Below are 7,017 nucleotides of genomic sequence, written 5' to 3' on the forward strand. Positions count from 1 at the left end.
TAGGATTGTATCTACTATTCTATGAAGTTTTTTGAATCGTGTTGCTATTCTAATTTCCTCTTACTTTTTTATATTTTAATGATGGTGCTCAAATTAACTGTTTTGCTTAACATCGAGTAGTTCACCAATCACATTACATCTGAACCAGTTGCTATATTTGCCTTTAGAATAGCATAATGGTTGGAATTAAACTATAACTTCAAAATATTTTTAAGAGGCTCTGGTGTGGTCCTTAATAATGGACTCCTTGCTTCCTGTGTAATGGGCAGGAGGGTCTGAATGGGCTATCCCTCTTCTTGTTCAGTAGTTTCAATGGGCTGAATGGCTTCCTCATATTCCTGTGAAGTGAGCTTGAGTTGTTGAATAACTTCCCTTGTTCCCTATGGAATTAAGCAGCATCTCCCAGTACTGTTACATGAATGCTACATATACTTTCACAGCACAAGCTTGAATGTTATCCAGGTCTTGCTGCACATGGACACAGACTGTTTCAAGAGTTGACGGGGGGAACACATTGTTGTGAACACTGAATAATCTTCAAGAAACATCCCCTCTTCTGAAACTCTGTGTTCTCATCATATGCTCATATCAACAGGTCATGGTAGGGGAGCAGGGAGTGCTTATTTCAAACAGGGTATTGAATGTCAGCAATTCGCTTTTCCATCATGTGAGGAGAGCTAGGTGACAAAGTATTTAAAGAAGGGGTAGATGGATTGGACCTGACAGAGAGTTCAGGGCTATGAAGATTTGGACATTGAAGAGGAATTCAGACCTAGAGCAGATCAGCCATGATCTTAGTGAAGAGAAAGGCAGGCTTGAGGAGGATGAGCGTCCTGCCCCTGTTTCCGATGTTCTCACATTCTATTATTGGAAGGTTAGTGGATGTTATTTTCTTGTAGGGCCGTTATTGATGTTGCAGTCAGCGATTTGAGCCATCTCTAAGTGAGGTATGAGGACTGTATTCTCAGTTAATCTGGGCCTACAACATGACCAATAAATGAAGTACAATTTGCAGAGAGGGGGGCTCTGTAAAGAGAGATGAGGGGCCTCTTTTATACCCAGGTTGGGTTTTCAAATTACATTTCCCAAATCACCTCAAACCGTGTGTGACAATACTGAGGGACTGAATGGTCTTCATGTTTCTGTGCACCAGGTGATAGCAATAAGTGCCCTCCAATTGCTCCTTCCTTGCAGGCTTGAGGGGCTGAATGGAACACAGGAACATCGGACTGAGGAGCAGGAGTGGGTCATGAGACACTTTGAGCCTTCTCCAACAGGCACTAAGATTGTGGCTGATCAGGTTGTGGTCTCAGCCCCACATTCCTGTCTGTATCCTATCATCCGTGACACAGTTCCCTGTCAAGTGTTTAACTAACTCAACCTTGGATCAATGTGGACATAGAGGCACGATAAACTTGCAGTGAACAGAATTCTGACTTGAAAGGTCGTTTCAGAATTTCTCTTCATTCCTCTTATAGAATCAGAGAGTCATGTAGAACAGAAACAGACTCATCAGTCCAATCTGTTCACTTGGACCAGATAACCAAATCTGATCTCGTCACATTTGCCAGCATGTAGCCAGTATCCCTCGTCTTTCAGACGCATTTTAAATGTGCAATTGTACCGCCTTCACCACTTGCACCCGCTGCACTTTCTGTACACACATTACTCTCTGCGTGCAAAAAAATTGCCCCTGAGGTCGCTTCTAAATTATTCCCCTCTCGCCTTCAATCTATGCCCTCTTGTTTTGGATTCCTTATCCTGGGAAACAGACTGTGACGAATCAGATTATTCATGCACACTTTTGTTTAGCTTGCACACATTGCTGTGATGAGAAACAACGAGGGAGGGAGGGTGCAGTATAGGCCACTCATTCTCCTGCAGCTCACATTTTGCTCCTCTGAGTTGAGTCACACAACAATATCATGCTCGCCCAAACTGGACCATGGGAGGTTTCCTTCAACATTGTACTATGTCTACATCACATTCCCTGCTCGATGTAGGTACATCGTTGCTGCTTTTTCTTAGCAGAAAATAATCAATTTGAAATGTGTTTATAGGTGCCTGCGTCATTTTAAAATGTTGAAATGTTTATGCATTCAGAGTACCTGTGATAAAATGAAGGCATCTTATTTCTTAACAAATGCAGAAATTGTTGCAAAATCTCAGCAGGTCTGTCAGCATCTAGGTGCCTTTCAAATGTTATAATTGAACCAGCCTCCACCACTTCCTCTGGTAGCTCATTCCTCTGCGTGAAATGCTTAGGTCTCTTCCAAATCTTCCCCCTCTCACTTTCAACCAATGGTCTCTACGTTTGGGCGCCCTTACCCTGGGAAGAAACCTTGACTACGCACCCTATCCATGACTGTTATGATTTTATAAACGGCTACTGCTGCGAAATGCGATTCCAATCAACACGAATGGCTGTGCTCACAGTCATCCCTGGGCCTCAATTCTGAAATTCAATACTGATATCTCTTCCTTCTCCATCATGACACAATTCTAACACCATTTTCATCAGTCTGTCTAGACGTATTATGAAACATCTCTGTGAGATTTGTACCTGAAACTTTGTGCCCGGAGATAGAGACATTAGCACCAATCAGCAATAGTCCCTAAAGCTGCAACATGATTCATCTGTGTGTCTGTTCATCAGCCTGTTTTGATACACTGTGACACACCTCCACAACAGGCAGGACTTGAATCCAGTCTATTTGGTCCAGAGCTAGGGACACTGCCACAGACGTTTAGGATTTGGAATCAAATTCAGGGTTTGGCTCAGAGGCATGGGTCCTACCCACGTCACAAGGTCTAAACTATTCCCAGACTTTGGGTCACATTTTAAGTGCCAGCTTTCTGCTCGGGATGGGATTTCTTAAAATCTGGTTAACATTACTGATCTACATAAATATTTTTAATTGTTAAACAAATGAAAAGGCATTTGTCTCAATTGTCGGATTGGTCACGTACTGGGCCTTTGAGATAAGCCATAAACATCGTTCACTGCTATTATCTGCAGGCGGCAATCTAAGGGAAATAAATCCTGCCAACATACTCTGCACAATGACGGGTCACAAATAGGTATTTATTACTAAATATCAATAACAAAAAAAGTCCATAATTTCTGGCACCAAAACACCAATAACGTGTGTGACTGAACTCTTCCTAAAACCATGAAATGATACCATGGCACTGATTACTGTCCTGCCTCTCCTCCCCATTGACTAAAAATTGTCACTCCTCTCCCTAACTGCACAAGGCATACCAAGCTCAGGGTCTTTGTGAAAATAAAGGGCAGAGTGTGCAGGCATCCTGGAGAGAGTGAGGGTATTTTAAAATTGAAGAGGGAAAGTGATGAGGCAATAATATCACACACTGGGCTGAGGGGTGGCAGATGGAGTTTAATTTGGATTAATGTGAGGTATTGGATTTGGTAAATCAAACAAGAGCAGAATCTATACAATTAAAAGTAGGGCCTGTGGCAGTGTTGTAGAACAGAGACCTAAGCCATCAGGTAAAGATCGTTAAAATTTGCATCTCATATAGATAGTGTGAGTAAGAAGATGTTTTGCGCACTTGTCTTCACTGGTCAGACCTTTCAATATCGAAATTTGGACGTCTTGTTGAAGGTGTACAGGACATTGGTGAGACCTCTTCTGGAATACTGTGTCCAGCCTGGTCATCCTGCCCACTCATTCCAGAGCACACCACCATGTGTGTAAAAACGTTGCTCCTGATGTCACATGTAGTTTGTTTTCGCCACTCACTTTAAACCTATGTCCTTTAGTTTTGGTTTCCCCCACCCTTGGAAAATACCTTGACCATTCACTTTGATATTATTGACCTTGATATTATTAAGCTGGAGAGGGTTCAGAAGAGATTAACCTGGATATTGTTGGGAATTGAGGGTGTGAGCTATAAGGGGAGGCTGGATAGTCTGGGACATTTTTCACTGGAGAGGATAAGATTGAGGGTTTGACGTTACGGAGATTTACAAAATCATGAGTGGTACCGAAAAGCTGAAGATCCAATGACTTTTCCCTCGAGTCGAGGGTTCAAGACTGAGGGATATTTTAAAGTCAGAGGAGAAAGGTTTGCAAAAGTCCTGAGAGGTAATTACTTTAGACAGAGCGTAGCTTGTGTGTGGATAGAACTTCCAGAGGAAGTGGTGAAAGCAGGGACAGTTGCAACGTTTAAAGGACATTTTGATCAGCACATGGATAAGACATCAGTTTGGATGGTGCTGTGAGCAGCTGCCCACTCCCTCCCCCTCCCCGTCTGTGAATGTATCCCTGTTGGTTTTCACCCTCTGCCAATGCCTGTGCAGTGGCGTGTGGAGGCCAGCAGAGGGTGGCATTGCATCACTTTAAGCACCACAGAGCCTGCCAGACCTGCCCCACACAGAGACACACAGATACACACACTGCAATTGTTAGAGCATGGCGTGAAGCTCATCTGGTAACTTAAACCAACATAAAGAAATGCTCAATTCACCTCGTAAACTGTTATAATATGACTGACAGATCAGCCAAATTCCACTGTTTAAATAAAAACATCGATTTATTTTTTCACTCTGAAAGTGAACATTTTACATCAACTATTCACAATTCTGAGAGCCACTTTCTCTTAACTGCTTATTACCCGACTCCAGCTCTACAGCAATATACTGTTTCTGGGTCTGCCATCCTCTCATATCGCAGGTGCTTGTCAACTCTCAGTTCAGAGCAGCGTTCCCTCTCTCTTAAAGGTATAGTACACACTTTCAAGTTCATCCCATTATACCCTGATGAATATAGATAAGTGGAACCTATCCGGATTTCTCTTGCTCTGTGTTTTGTCAATATTTCATTCGCTCCATCTGGTGTGTGTCAGGACTTTTGTTGCTCTATTGGCAGCATGTCATTATTCGACTCCATCTGTGGGAATATATCAGTATTTCACTTGCTCACACTCGTGTGTGTGTGGGGCAGGATGTCAGTTGTTTCATGGGGACTGTGACACTGTGACAATCTCACTGTTTGTAGATAGCACCGAACCTGGAAGAACTCTGAAGTCTATGGAGGACAGTGTGGAACTCTAACACGACAATCACACATTGGTGCAGTGTTCAGGTTTATGGCAGATGTGGATCAATGCAGAGCAGTGTGAGGTGATGTTCTTTGGTAGGAAAGGCAATGAAAGACAGTTTAAAACAGGCCGTACCGTTATAAAGGGGGTGCAGAAGGAGAGAGCTCTGGAGGTATATGAGCACAGATTGTTGAAGATGTCAGGACAAGGGCGAGAGCAGTAACTATCAAAGATTAGTTTCAGTATCTGAGCTGTTTAGAGGAGGAGGTGTAGGAGGGAGTCTCTGTGCTCCCTACCTGGGAGGTGGTGGTGACAATGTGTTGTGAGTCCACCCTCCTGCCCCGCGAGACCGTGGGGATTCCATTTGTACCAGCTCTACACAAAAGGGAAATGGCATCAGGGCCTCAGCATCTAAGTTGTGCCCGGGGGGAAACGGAGCTGCCAGTGGGTTTAAAGTGAAAATTGCCCTTCACTGAACATTGCTCCTTATTCGGTCGTTGGACAAGGATGTTTCAGAATCTCCACACGAGGCGTCCCGGTCCTCTCCAGTTCGTACCAGGGTCCTCCCCACATGTCAGTGGAGGGAGGGGGTTTGAGGGAACGATTGTCGAGCACCCAACCACCTGGCTTGGCTCTTTCTGTCCTATTCCAGCCTGTTTCTCCTGGAATGGGAGAAAGGGAGGGAGGAAGGGTGGGGGTGGGTGGCCTTGCTGTTCGTGCTGGTGTAGGTGAGGGACAGGTTCATGGTGAGATTTCTGGGGAGAGTCAGTCCACAGTGTTGTATCCATGCAATGTTATTAAAATGGGGGGTAAAGTGGATGGGGTGACGGGGAGAGAGAGGCAGAGTGAGAGAAAGAGAGAGGAGGAGAGAGGGGGGAAGAGAGAGAGAGGAGGTGGGGAGGAGGACATAGTGAGGTGTCTGGAGGGAGTCAGTCCACAGTGTTGTATCAATGCAGTGTTATTAATATAGGGGGTATAGTGGAGTGAAGGAGAGGGAGGGAACGAGAGGTAGAAGGGGAGAGAGAGAGAGGGAGAGAGAGAGAGGATTGAGAGAGAGAAGATGCTGCATGCGACAATGAGAGTGGTGGAGCATGAGCCTGGTTCGGGGTCGGTGCTATAACAGATGTACAGTGAGTGTGAGGGAGCAGAGAGAATACGGTGAGCCATAGCCTGACAGAGTGGTGAAGGTTATTGATGCTTGTCCTGTATTGCTGGCCATTTGTTCAGCCCGCAGATACTGCACTGAGCTGGGCGGTGAGCTCAGACCATTCTCGGTGGGTCTGGTGGCGTGGCAAACTCGAGGAAGAGAATGATCCCCCTCTGTACTAGCCCCTCCGTCAGGAACTCCATGCTCTAGTCGACAAACCAAGGTGTAATTGCCCCTTATCGGAGCAAGCTCGGGGTAAACTGTGCAGGGCAGCTCCTAACGGAGACAGTTCAAATATGTGCCCATTGTCCTTTTAAAGATGGCGCCAGGGTCAGGGCTCACGGAATATCCAAGGGCACCTGTGTGATGGTTAGTACCTCCAACAAAGATGGGTGGAAGAATCGGGCTGGGATTGAACGAGAGGGAGACCATGGGGTGGGTGGGTATTTAATGAGGTGAGGTCGATACGACAGAACGAGGAAATTAGCTCGGTCTCGTGCAGACAACACCTCTGTCACACTCAAATAAAATCAAGCAAAGGTAAATTATTGTTAGAATCTGCCCAATGAGTCATAGATTCTGTAGAAACTAATTCTAGTTACAAAGATGCAGAACAAATGCTCATCTGACTTCACACTAATATCCCATTTTCCTATCTTTCCTGGGAAGACTGGCTCATGCTAAATGATGCGATCGAAGTATCTACATTTCACCATTCTGAAACCTGGGAACACATCCTTCCATGACACTATCTCTCAGTATCAAATTCTCTGTCGATTTCACAAACATCTCCCATGTTGTGA

The sequence above is a fragment of the Hemiscyllium ocellatum genome, unplaced genomic scaffold (assembly GCF_020745735.1).
Source record: "Hemiscyllium ocellatum isolate sHemOce1 unplaced genomic scaffold, sHemOce1.pat.X.cur. R3, whole genome shotgun sequence".
Classification (NCBI taxonomy): Eukaryota; Metazoa; Chordata; class Chondrichthyes; order Orectolobiformes; family Hemiscylliidae; genus Hemiscyllium; species Hemiscyllium ocellatum.